This window comes from Phodopus roborovskii, unplaced genomic scaffold, assembly GCF_943737965.1.
Source record: "Phodopus roborovskii unplaced genomic scaffold, PHOROB, whole genome shotgun sequence".
In the NCBI taxonomy this organism is placed as follows: domain Eukaryota; kingdom Metazoa; phylum Chordata; class Mammalia; order Rodentia; family Cricetidae; genus Phodopus; species Phodopus roborovskii.
The window spans coordinates 25,609,934-25,624,686 of NW_026125391.1; the positions used below are offsets into that span (position 1 = coordinate 25,609,934).

Genomic DNA, 14,753 nt, shown 5'->3' on the forward strand with positions numbered 1-14,753 from the left:
GTGTGTGTGTGTGTGTGTGTGTTTGTGTGTTTGTACATTTGTGTGGAGACTAGAGGGCAATCTGGGGCCAGATGTCATTCCTTGGGAGGTGTTTCACTATCTTTGTTTCCTTGTTTTTGTTTCTATTATGAGACAAGACCTCTCATGGGCCTGACACATGCCAAATAGGCTAGTCAATTGGCCTGTGAGCATAAGGGATCCATCCGTCCCTGCCTCTCTAGCATTTTGAATGTCATACCTAATTTATTGTATGAGAACTATGGGTATTGAATTCATGTCCTCATAAGCACTTCACCAAACACCACTCCATTCCCAAGGAATATGAATGTCATGGATGTCTGTGTAACTTTGCCTAGTAATTTTTTTTTAAGTTTGACAAAACACATTCACAAGAAATATACAACTTGAAATATGTTCCAGTAGTTTATATATTGGCTTGATAGCACATGTAGCATAGATGAAAAATTATAGCAGTAATAATCATAACATATTTCAATGCTTTATTGAAGATTATGATTGAGTATTTTTAAATCTATAATATTTCTTCATTACACTATAGAGCTGTTTTTGGTATCCTTCTAAAGACTTCTTTTATATTTAGAATTTACTATTAACAAATGAAGGTTTTTTTTTTTTTTCATTAAGCAACACAAATCTGATACATAAATGACTCTTAAGCAGGTGGGACATTAACACTTATTTCTGAGGCTTAATTGTTAAAATTTAGGTACCAATGTGAATAAACTAGCACATTTGTATGAATCTTCTGCTCAAGTGCATGTTGCTCTATTACAATATTAATCTTGATGTGCTTGTGAAAATTTAAATGAGTTTCTAATCAAGCACACTGAGTTTCAAATGAAATCCTAAGGATCTTTCAAGTGACAATTGTCTAAATTATCATGCTAATTACTTGTAGAATTCAAAAATTTTTTTCTGGAGGTAAATCTATACTTACCAGTACAGATGAGTTAAGCCCCTGAACCTTTAAGTTGCATGTTCAGTAGTATCATTTAGATGTTCACAAAACACAGAATTGAGAAGCCTTTTAACTCAAAGAAGTTGAAAAGAGCAAAGAAATATCATCTGCCCAGTTTTCCACTATTGAAGACTAATCATTTGTGTCTCCATATACCTAACTGTGTACTTAGAACACATAAGTGAACAAGGAGGAGCAGTCTGGTTCTCACATCAAATGTATAGAAGATGTTTAAGTTTGGGAAGGCGCCAGAGATGAATCTCAAAATGGACTTTTAGCAAGAAGTATTGAAGGACCCACCTGGTTCTCAGGGCTCATCTTACTGTTCCATGTAAAGACATTGGTGTGTGTGTGGGGTGCATTTCTTCTGATCTCACTAGGTACTGGCCCCTTTTTAGTCATACATTAATTCTGATGAGATAAAGATAACACCCTACTCTATTCCATACCAGAAATTGTTTTTAGCTCACTATTAATTTTGATAAAATAAAGAAAAAATTATCCCCTACTTGGTTCTGGAAATGAATAAATGAGAATATTACCCTAGACAACAGACAGAATGTTTTAATAAGAAACCTGATGCTAGGGAAATTCCCAAGAATCCACAAGGATAACCCCCCTAAGACTCCTAGAAATAGTGGAGAAGGTGCCCAAACTGGCTTTCCCCAGGAGTCAGATTGGTGAATACCACAATTATCAATCATCACAGAACCTTCATCCAGTAATGGATGGAACCAGATCCAGAGATCCACAACCAAGAACCAGGCCAAACTCCTCAGTTAATCCTCTCAAAGAGACGGAGGAGGGAATATATGAGAAAGGGAGGTCAAGATCATGGTAGAGAAATCTACAGAGACAACTGAACCAAGATTGTGGAAACTCATAGCCTCTAGACCTATAGCTGTGGAGCCTCTATGGAACTGAACTAGGCCCTCTGTATGTGGGAGACAGTTGTGAAGCTTGGACTATCTGAGGGGTCCCTGGTGCATGAGCTAGCTTGTTGGAGCCCATTCCCTATAGTGGGATGCTGTGATCAGCCTTACTGCTGCCCAAACGTTATATGCTGGACTTTGTTGACTCACCTGGGAGCCCTTATCCACTGAGAGGAGTGAATGGGGCTTTGGGGAGGCAAGGGAGTGGGTGGGAAGAGGGGTGGGAGGGAGAAGTGTGAACTGAAATTAGAAATAAATATTTAAAAAGAGTACAATATGTTTTTGTTTGTTTGTTTAAACAGAAAAGATCCACTATTTGACTTGAAAATCCTTCTTGGAAAATAACAAAAAGATTAAATAAGCTATTTGTCTGTGACTACAGACAGCCATTATTAGGGAGGACTTTAACATCTGAACACACTGACACAGATGATGGATTCATGAGAGGAGGAACGCTTTTCTTCATCTGTACTGTTGAATATGCTCTCTCATCTGCCCTGCAAGTAGAGAAAACAAACTAAAGCTTTCTTTGACTATAGCATGATCCCTGAGAGCAACTTTCTCCACCGTGATAGGTTGGTCAGAATGTCTGTATTTATGACTTCATTGCTTATGACTGGGTGGAGATAACTGGACAAACTGAAATATTATTTTGTCCTTCCTCATAGTAGAGAAATAGCGTGAGAATTGAAAGACTAAAATGAAGTGCAATTAAAATTTTTTGGTAAAGAGAGTAAAATCATAGTCAAATGTGTGCGCTTAGCATATTGTTTTCCCCGAAGATTCAGTTTGACCCCCTTGACCCTGCCACCTCTGGTGTGTGAGGGAGTTGAACCCCTATCCTCACCCCCTTACCAGCTGCAGCATTAAGTAAAGTGGATCCCAAGCTTCACCTGGGCAGCACAGTAGAGCCGACAATGTTGGCAGAGGTGTGGGTGAACTAGCCCCTATGTTGTGAGAATGGGAGAATTGTCTCCATTACTCATCTGTCATGTGGTGACAAGATGTGTCTGGTACCTGCCCTGTGACCTGCCCATCAATGACTCAGGCAGGTGGAAGAGCTGGCCTTGAGGTCATAAGAGCAGGAGAGCTGTCCCTGCCCTGGCTGCAGCACTTGGGAGAGTGGCCCCTACACCATGCCTGGGCACACACAATAGAGCTGGCCCTGAATGTGTTGAGATGGGAGAGAGAATGCTGGGGGTTTTAAAGGAGGAAAACTGACCTTGCCCCTTGCTCATCTCTGCAAGAGGTGAACTAGCCCAGGAAATGTTGGAGAGCTCACCCTGGTGGCGAAGACAGGAGAGAGCTGCAGGCTGACAACCCTGCAACTACCCAGCACCAACCAGAACCAGGGTAATGTGTTGGTTCACCCCACATCCACCCCATCTGTGATCTGCTGGAGCAAGAGGGGGTTGGGAGTCGGTCCTGCGGACCCGGGGCTGCAGTATCCCCACAACACAGGTCAGTAACTGGATGTCCAGGAAGCTTCCCTTTGAGGACCCAGAGTTGATGGTGTGGCAGAGACCAGGGTCCTCGAACCAACACCAATGATTCTTTGCGATGAACTCCTGCATGTAAAAATGTATGGATAAAGAGATTTGCTACATGACCACTGTGCCACGTGGCAGCTTTCATGGCGAGATTTCCCCCTTCTTCCTGGTATTTTTTTTCCCCCTTTTACTCTTAAACCTTAACTCTCTCACGCCCCCATGTGGCTGTATTTGGGAGTTGGATGTAGTTAGTTAATTTATGTTAAATAAAATCAATCATCAAGTAAACTCTTAATCTCACACAGAGGAGAGAGCCCGGGGTGGGGCATAGTGCAGAGCCAGCTGTCTGCAAGCTATGAAGAGAACAGTCACCAGAAGCCCCAGGGTGAGCCTGGCTTTCTAGACCTTGGCCTCCAGAGCTGTAAAACTTTCTGTTATAGATGTCACCTCGCCTGGAGTATTTTGGTAGCCGAATGAATTGACACATGGTACGTGGCTTTCCATTCCTCCGAGGTGAATCACGGGAACAAACGCTTTTCCGATGTGCCTGCTTTACCCACAACACAGGGTTTCTAAGTGGGAGGGAGTTGGTTTCTCATACTCACTTGGAGTGTGCTTGGGTATGTTGATTATACAAGAGCATCATGGGTACATAGCAGACAAGTATGTAGATGGGGAATCTACCTGTTTTTCCTTCTAAAACTGATCTTTCATCTGACGTCTGATGTTCTTATGTTTACTGAATACTTTAGAGATAAGTAAGAAATGAGTCGATTTTTTAGAAAAGGTGACTGGTCTGCATTACAATGTCACTCCAATGTTTTATTGTTTTAATTGGAAATGAAAACTTGTCTCTTTTGATCATAAATAATGTCTTATATTTCATTCTTCCACTTCATCAACTGATATTGAAGGGTAAGGCTGAAGTGATCATATTAAAGAAATGCATACTCACAGGAAGAAATAAAAGCTATTGTAACTTGAGTGCCTAAAGGAAGAGTAGATAAAAGGCAAGTAAACAAGAAGTTTTGTGTTGTTAATAAAACATATCCCTATTTTACTCCCAAAGTTGATGATTTGGCCAAAGGTTTCACCTTTGATAGAAAAGAGCTATATCGTTAAGCTGCACACCCAGCCCAGTCTCTTCTTTGATTATATGAGATTTTAATGATATGTGACAATAACAGTGTTGCCCATATTGGGAAAGGTCATACTATTTGAATTTTTTAAAAAAAATTTTTGACATTATTTGTTATTGCTTTTCCTTTCCAGTAAAGTAGATTTCACCATTTCTATTCACTAAGGGGTGTTTGGATTCTGTTCAAATTCAAATAGTTTTAGAGTTCAGAGAAAAAAGCAGAATTAATTTTTTCATGGTGTGATCCCTGGGAGGCTGATCACACTCTAGGGCAAGGCCCATACTTAAGCATAGGGGCTCCAAGGACTGTTGTACAATGATGAATCATCACCCTTGAAGTCATATGTATACCACCAACAAAAATGGACTCAGTAGGTTGTAATTACATACATTTGTGCATGCCCATACATACACATGTATGTGTATCAATAATCATCAAAGAAAAAGAGACTATCAACTCGAGAATGGGGGAATATGGGAAGTGTTCAAGGGAGAGCAGCTGGAAGGGATGAATGGGAGGGTAGAAAGGGATACAATTCTATTCTAATTAAAATTCCTCACAAAAGAGAATTGCATGTTGGATGAATGGGGGCTTGTGAAGTCAAGAATAAAAAGCCATTTTTCCTAAGATGTTGTTAAAGATACGATATTAGTGAGTGTGAGACTATTGTGTCTTTCTACATCATCTACTTATAGTCATCAGAAATGAATGACAATAAAATGACCTCAGCCCTTATCAACCAGAGTCATTTAGAGTTAGGGTATTTGGCCTTTCAGTGCAAATGTTTACTGCTTAAGTTTGTCAAACTAGGAGGATTAAATGATTCTTTGGGGACGTGTAAGTGCCATTGTCAGAAACAGCCAAGAAGCAGAAGTCATTGTGGGAGGATAGGTAAATGTGGGTAAAGTAGGTGACTTGGAAGCAGAACTGTCATATTTTCTTCATATTTCATTTTCATGCTAAAAGCTGACTACTAGTTTAATTATGGGCAGAAAGAAAACTCCTAATCTCTATCTTGAATATGAACAGAGGTTATTTAAAATTCACATGGGATTCTTCTCTACAGGGTGATTTTAGTAGTGAAGGAACCACTAGTGTGCAATAGTCTACATTCATCCATCCACACAAACATTCCCAATATTCAGTTTAGTTTGGGAAGGGCATATATATGTCTGTCTCTCTGTTCTAAGGCTTTGCAAAAACTGGCTCATGAACATTTGGATACCATAGAGGGGGACTGAGAGAAATTGAAAATGAGTTGGGGACTGAAATAAATGGAAGAGGCCGGGCTTACAGTCTCAGTCATGGACAGAGAGGCTGTGTGAGCACATCTGGCAAAGGCCTAGAGGAAGTTTGAAAGAAGTACATATGAAAATCATACTAGTTTGTATCTCTCTTTGGCATTTTAGGGTTCTCTAAGATTGGCCTCAGAGATTCTTGGCTCTTGGCATTCTTGAGTAACGGGGCAGGTGGACAGCAGCATGATATAGTGTTGTATCTTCAATTAGGTTCAAAAATTTCTCTGTGTTTCTCCCTCTCCCCCAAATCTCATCACCCGCCCCAAAAGAAACAAGCTACCAGCTGAGATACAAGGCCTGATAATAATCGTTGAGTATGCTTGGGAATAGAGCATACAGACACACATGTGCACACTTATGTGTACACGCAGAGACAATAAATGCATATATATGCATGTACACACACACACACACACACACACACACCTGCACATACACAAATACCTTCAATTGAACCTTCTAGCCTATCTCTAACCTCACAGAAGACCTTGAGTCAGAGCCTCTTTACTAAGTCTGATCCATATTTTTAAGCCACAAAAACAGCAACCTAAGTGTTTGCTATTTTCAGCTGCTGAAATTGGGGATAATTTATTACCCAGAAACAAGACTAATATAACCATGTAGAAGATAGAACAGCTGGCTAACCCCCAGCTCCAATGCAAACACAAACAAAAATTGAAATTAACATGCCAATTCGTTTAAAGTGAATGAAAATTTCCAGTGAAAGGTGCATTCTCCTGGCTTGGATGTGGGTGTTTGCCCTGCCAACAGCCCTCAAAGTACAGCTTCTCACTTTGTCCACTCTGCTTGGCTATTCTCATGCATTATGGAGAAACCTATTCTTAACTGTGTTTAAGAACAAAAGACTAAATAAAAATAATTATCAAAGCAAAAAAAAAAAAAAAAAAAAAAAAGAAAGAAAGAAAAAGAAAAGTGTGGGGGGGAGATTGTGCGATTGTGTGTAAGGTGTGACTGAGAAAGATGTGACTGAGAAGCTAACAGAGGAGAGAGCAGCAACATAATTGGAAAAAAGGGAAACTGCTCGGAAACTTTGGAAGTACACTCTGCAAAACAAGTATGACCCAAACACAAAACACAACAAAATGGCCATATTTTAAGAAAGTAGACTGAAGAAAATACATTTGATCTTGGTTCTTAGAAAAGTTCCACTCTGAATTTTCCAAGCAACACAGTGTTGAATGGCTGTGGAAATAATCCTCACCACAGACTGAAACTAGTCTTAGAACTCAATTCACAGTGTTGGAATGATCATTATTTTATTTTGACTTTGGGATCCTCATTGATAAAATAGGGGCAGTTTGGTTGCAATCACCCCATAGAGTACTGAGGCTAAAACTGCTGACATGAAGGCTAGATACTGTGGTGTGTCAAAAGAGAGGGAACCTACAGCAATGAGGGAACAGCAACATCATCTTACTAATGTAAAGACCCAATGGAGGGAAAGTTAGTGGGACAAGAAACACACACAGGTAGGTGTATGTTGCTTAGAAATCCCTCCCTTACTCAAATTTCAACAGACAGGAATACATATAAAATAAATATGAGTATGTTTATATTCTAGAAGATAGGAAAGGGCTCAAAACCTGTCTCAACCTTAAGTTTGCATCCTCCGGTCTCAACAGTGTTGTACAAAAGGAAAAAATGCATATTTGTAACAAAGTGTATTGTTTAAAGATACAGGCCTAGAAACAAGTGGAGTTACTAAAAGGTATTCTCCCTAGGGAAAAAGATTGGAGTGTGGCAAAAATAGAGGGTTGTTGATTTTCATACACCATCTGCTAAACTTTTTGATGTCCTTTTATATTCTTGCATTACTTAAATGCAAATTATTTCAAACTACCCCTGTTAGTTTTGTCTATGTGTAATGAAGAAGAAAAAGTGAATTGTGCCAGGCTCTTGGAAGTCATTTCAGGAGCAGTATCAAAGACCATGGTCTAACTAACACTGCTCTTAGCCATTTGAGCTATTAGCCTTTAAATATATTTTGTTTTTAAGCAACCCACACAAGAAGAATAAATTCCATTCACATTTCATAGGCTTTGTCAAGATTTATCATTCAAGAAGAATTAATTCCACTCACCAGACTTCATTATATCTTTGTATCCAATTAGTGTTAGGCTAACATGTCTCTCTGATCCTTGTCTTTTTTCCTCTAATTCTTTGTACTCAGTTCTCATTTTAACTTGCCAGTGAGAATGCCATAGCGTTTACATGCTTTAATGTCTCAATGGGCAGAATGCAAGTTTTCCAACAGTTTCACTGATTTTAAGTAACAACCAACATGACCTCGGGTGTGCATACGCAACTTTCTTGGAGCCCTGTCAAGATTCTCTAGTACAAGCAGAGTCTACAGTATATCTCCTATCACTGTCCTGTTGTTGTCGTTTATAGATTTTTTTTCTATTGTTAATGCAAAGATCTAAAATTGGGCAAGGGTTTTCAAAGATTTGGAACAACCACTTAAATATATGAATTACAATGTTGAATGGGCCAATTATTGTCCACTTTTTGAAATGTCATAACCTAATTGTCTCAACATAGCCAGCGAACAATGTAACATACCACTAAAGGTAGAGAATGCTAGAGAATTAAAATCATATGATGAAGAGTCTGACATTTATTCCTACATCATATCAATGATTCTAATTCCGAGCAATGGCAACCAGAAGGGGGCATTAGCATCCTCCCTTCCCTACCTCAGTGAACAAGCAAAGACTCAAAATGAGGACAGAGCCTCCGGGAAGAGCATTTTATCCTTGAAGGTGTTCTCTAACTGATAAGCAGAATGACAGTTCTTTGTGTCCTTCTTCCCATTTTAGGGGAAAACACCCATTGGAGCTTCCTTCTTGTGTCATGTGGAGAATGTCCATAATATATAGGTGAATAGGGATTGTGACTCCTATCAATCATTGCCTCATGGTATCAAAGCCCAATGGTTGTATTTTCAAATTGCTTTTACAGTTGAAGTAAATTAATTCACTTATCCACTTACCCCATATATATATATATATATATATATATATATATATGTATGTATGTATGTATATATATATGTGTGTGTACATATATATATCACTATATATGAACATATAGTATACATAATCTTTATATTGTACAACTATTCATGAGATTGAGAAAAGTTAGAAAGAAGCAATTTATAATATTTTGCTCAGGGATAGAGTGTGAACCCTATGTTTTCATTAATTTGCTTTACAGAAACCACTTTCTCACAGTCTATTTGTCACTGAGCAGTGCTTCAGGCAATCAACAAAGGTTAGTAAGGCAAAGGATCTGATTTCAAATACCTGTCAGAAAAGAAACAAAAGGTTACGAGTCCTGATAGAAAGAATTACCTATGTGCTTACATGAATGTTTGCTCATAGAGCTCTCTCACATGTTAAGAATAATGAAAGCAGTTACAGCTTATGCTTCTGCAAGGCTCAAAGTGACTCATGCTACAAACCCAAAGATTGAGAATGACTGGCACTGAAAGTGGGCAACTGGGATTTGTGTTATTGTTATGTAGCTCTATAGGTATGTTATTATGGGTGGTATACCAAAGACAAATTTCAGACAAGTCACTCTATGCATAGATTTTAATCTTAGTTTCTTATCAGAAGCCTTCTCCCATATAACCTAGGTGCATGGCTACCCCATACAACTTATATGCATGGCTACTCCATATAACTTAGTTATATGGCAAGTAGATATAGATAACCAAGCCACCTAAACATGCTATGCCAAGCTGCAGTGATAAAACTGATTACTCATAGACACTACAGTGGACATTCTTTGTCTGGACATCTGAAAATCCTCCGTTCATAACCAGAAAATGGGTCATATCTGCCCTACACTACCTTGTCTTCTGTCCTGTTCCAGGTGCCATGTTGACTCACTCTAAAGTTATCACTAAACTGATGGTTAATTTCATGGTTGGGAAAGTGACACATGAGAATGCCATCCCAGGATTTATGACAGTAAGTTTGCTTGCTTGGTTGTGAGACAGGTCTCATGTAGTTCAGGCTAGCTTCCATCTCACTAAATGCCTGAGACTGACTTTGGAATTCTGATACCCATGTGACCTTTTCCCCTAACTCTGGACTATTAGTGAATCCATACAAAAATTAGAAAATTCTCCGCATCAACAATGACAAACTATAGAGAAAGATATTGAGGAAAGAAAACCTGAGTACCTATGTGCCAATGCTGTGCCAAGAGCTTTGATTTTCGCAAGCTTATTTGATACTCCTATACTTCCATATACCCTGTCATGATCAGTTTGAATTTTCATTACTCTTGCCTTACACTACCGTATGTAAGTATTCAACAATGATGAGCCTACACCTCACAGTCTAAAAGGCACTTCATGTGTTGTGTGTAAAGAGGAAGATGATTTAGGTCGGTGCTCATGTCTCTCAGAGAAAGCACATGCCCTGATATGTAAAAAAAAAAAAAAAAAAAAAAAATACATAAAAACTTTAAAAATGGATGGAAAGAGGGCTGTGGCCACCACCACTTTTGGATGTATAGATTAAATGATGGCATCTATTATGGAAGATGTTTTTGTACAAGTCTAACATAGATTTTAAACAGACCAAGGATAGAAGGTGGGTAATTACAGTCAAGACAGTGTCTAGCACATTGCCAATACTCTGGCAAAGTACAATAATAGAAGTGCATTTCCTAATATGCTTGTTATTACAAAGGGACCAAAATATCTCCCTGTGTTAAATTTGTCTCTGAGCTGCAATTGTATTAGTGATGCTGTTAATAGACACCAAATCTGTGACACTCTAAAGTTTTGCGGAGAATTTTCTAATTTGTGTATAGAATCATTAGTAGTCAAGAGCTAGGGGAAACAGTTCTTGTTATAAGATCATGTCAGGATCTATCATCGTCATGACTAGCATTTTCATGCCTTGTAAAGGTATTGTATTCCTGAATTATTAAAAAGGAATTCAGTAATTACAAATTACAAATTTTAAGTAAAAATAACAGAATAATTATGTAGACTCATTTTAGGATGATTAAATAAAAACATACACACACAAGTATAGGGTATTTTTCTTTCTCCTTTCCTCTTTCTCCCAGAGAGAAAGACAGAGAAAGAGACAGAGCGATATTGAGAGACATAGACAAAGACAGAGAAACACTATGTAACCCAGGCCAGCCTCAAATTGCAACCCATCTTGGCTTTCCTAGTGTTTGCATGTGTCACCAGGACTAGGTCCTGATTGGTTTCTTCAATTTTCCTTCTAACTACAGACTATTAAAACCTATTGCTTAATACCAAGGCTACCTACCACTTTAGGATTTTATATAAACAGAGAAGATATGAAGTAGAGTGAAACTTGATTGTTTAATACCTAATAAAAACAGGTGAATGACCTAACCCTTCTCTTGAGGTCACAGTCTTATTATATATATATTTGCACTTAGAAAAGTCTTAAGTTATATAATAAGATAGAAAAATCTAATAAGTATCTAGAAGATAAAACATGTCAGAAAATATTATAGAAATTTATATGGTAATCCTGTCATTAATTAATTGAATAGGACTTAATTGCTTTACATGTCATAAATGATAAGAGCATTATTGACACATATTCAGACACAGTTATCCTTTCATGATAATTATGTATAGAAAAGGGATAAATCAATATGTTTATCATATTAAAAGACAAGGTATTTACAAATTATGAGTACAAATTATTTATAGTGGTGGTCAGATTAAAATATTAATATATAAGTATATTCTTTCCACCTAGATATGGCCTTATTATTTAATCAAAGGATGCTTTATCTGAAATCAGAATAAATGTCTTAGAGAAAATACCAACTCTCCAGTCCTCTTTTACTGAAATTATTGCCATGTATTTATTCCATTTTATGTTACTAGTTGCTGATTGAGGCAAAAGAAATTATACCAAGAGCTATAAACTCAATCTCACTCACTCACAGTTGAATGATTTTAAGTGTTTTGTACCTGAACATGTCATGAATTTCTTTAGCTCCCTAATCAATACATGCTATTGAGACAGATAATGTACCCATATGTTTGCAGAAAACTACAGAACTATGCAAACATGAAATTATCACGGTGTTGAAAATAGTTCCAAAATTCACCCTTGTGCAATTGACTCACAGAATAGTAAAAATACAGATTTTCAGAGATGTGGGTCTTAGGGATAACTTAGCTAATGTTTCATATTTTGAAGGGAACTTTAAAAAACTCAGAGCCCAAGGGGACATTTATGACTTCAAGGACACTGGGTCTCCTCTTTTGCATTTGCAGCATAATAATTAGAGAAAGGCAGTTTATCTTTAAGGGTAATATAAATATTTGAAGATGATTTCACTTTTTTAGTAGGCTAATGTTAGATAAAAAGGAAATACAATTAATGAAGCAGGACACAGTTTGAAAACTTGATACTGTTTGATGGGAGATGTTATTCTGTAAAATCTGTTTCTCTTGTTGGTTAATCATTGTTGGCAAATAGGAAGGCAAGGTAGGTGGGACTAGGAGACAAGGATGATTCTGGGAAACGTAGTAGAGAGGAGTTGAAATATAGGACCAAGAGGAATAAGAGGTCCATAATCTCTCTCTCCGGTAAGATAAGACCACTTGGAAACATAGAAGTGAGTTAATATCTAAGGCAGAGCTATCCAGTTAGAATCTCTAGCCATTAGCCAACAGCTTTATCACTAATAGAGTCTCTGGTTTGTTATTTTGGGACTGATGCGGCTCTGGAACTGAGGCTGGCATAACAAAATGGTGCCTGCAACATAGGTACTAAGAACTTCCACTTAAAACTTAACAAAAGCTTAGAAATGTATTTTAGAAACAAAGAAACAGAGACAAACAAGCAAGGCTTCTTGGTAGTAGCATTCTTCTCAGTGGGACTCTGTTTTGCTAAAGATAAGCAGAGACTTGTATGGCTCCTTTAAGGAGATTGCCTGACTCAGCATAAGCAGAAAAAACTAAACAAACAACAAACAAAAAACAAAACAAACAAAAAAACACTGGGCTCTTTTAAGAGGCCCAATTAACAATTGAATGGTGTTCACCAACAGCTGGCTAAAACAACAGCCACTTTCATTTTAGCAATTGTGTTGTTCAGCAGATAAAAGACTCCTGGACAGAAAAATATAAAGATTTACAATTAAGATAGATTAATATAAACAAAAAGCTATAAAGGTTTACAGTGTGTTTTAAAATATACATAGGCTTGGAGAGAAAAAGAAACAGGTTAAATTGGTTTGAAAAAGAAAGGAAGGAAGGAAGGAAGGAAAAGAGAGGGAAAAAAGAAAGAGAAAGAGGGATTAGGTGAGTCTGGTGGCACATGCCTTTAATTCCAGCACTTGTGAGGCAGAGGCAGACAGATGTGATTTCAAGGCCAGCCTGATGTACAAAGTGAATTCCAGGGCCAAAAATTACACAGAGAACCTCTGTTTAAAAAAAAAAAAATGAAAAAAATAAAAGTAAAAGAAATGGAGTAATAAAAAAGCCACCTAAATACACAGAGAGTCTGGATATTGTATGCTAATGTATTGTCTTTGAATTGCTGAATTGCTAAGGAAGGAACAACTGCTAAACTTTATTATCAATGCTGCTGAATTAATCCAATTTATGTATTTCAAAAATGCTTTAACTTCAAAATTTAAGTCTAAGCACAGGTTACTTGGAAAAATATTTTCTATTTTTGTTTCCACAAAAAACAAAAACCTGTGGTTTTTTTTTTTCCCAGACTAATATGGTTTGATCAAGCAAGACCTGCTGAAACAGTGTCCCAGGTGATCCAACAATCAAATGAGGTGGAAAAGGCAGCCTTGCAGACTATAGCCAGGATTTCTACATCTTCTTAGGATTCCCATGGTATCACAGTGTCCCCAACCAGCATGAAGCAATTTGGAAAGAACAATGCCCACATTCCCAAATATTGTTTATAAATGTTTGTTTTCACCTAAATGGGGTTGGTTATAAATGGTTAATGATCACAACCAATCTCTTTTTAAAGGTAAAAAGGGAATTACAGTATAGAAATGAATACTTTGTTTTGGAATGGATTTTCATTTATTGATACAAATTTAAGGCCAAATTTTTTGATATGTATATTTCTCCTCTTGTTTAAGCATTCTGTTTATATAGCTCATTTTAAATGTAATGTATAGTTTAGTACAGATTATAGAAAGCTACCTAAAATAGCCAAAACTTATAGTTAAGTTTGTTAGATTTTTATATATATATACAGAGTATACATATTATCCTTCTGTGGTCTTTGATGGAGTTGAAGACAGATAGTTATGATTATAATTTTCCTTAGTTAGGATTAAAGATAAGTTACATATAAGACTTTAGACTCACAAATATAGGATAGATGGTGAAATATTTTTTTAAATTTTGCTAAATGTTAATGAACTAAATATTGTTAACTATATTTGATAACTATTTTGTTATATATCTTACTATGTTCTTTTTATTTTAGACAGAAAAGAGGAGATAATGGGAGATGTTATCCTGTAAATATTTTTCTCCCATTGGTTAATGAATAAAACCCTGTTGGCCAATAGGGAAGCAAGATAGGATGGGACTAGGAGAAGTGGAAGATTCTGGGAAATATAGTAGGTTTTCGATGTGATCTCAGGAAGAGAGGACATGAGTCTGGTGTCCTCAGTAAGATAAGACCATGTAGAAATGCATATATTAGTGATTATGGGTTAATATTTAAGACAGAGCTAGCCAATAAGAAATGCTAGTAACCAGATAACAGTTTTATAATTAATACATTGTCTTTGTACATTATTTTGGGACTGACTCGGCTGTGGGACCTGGCTGGCAGGAAAGTGTTCATAACAAAAATAGGGGCATTTCCTATTTGTTTTAAGAAAAAAAT

At 37.2% G+C, this 14,753-nt stretch overlaps 1 protein-coding gene across 39 annotated transcripts in view; it reads right to left on the reverse strand.

Moving 5' to 3' along the window:
* Positions 1-14,753, reverse strand: part of Nrxn1 (neurexin 1) — a 1,037,700-nt gene that overhangs the window by 95,433 nt on the left and 927,514 nt on the right. The window lies entirely within an intron of this gene.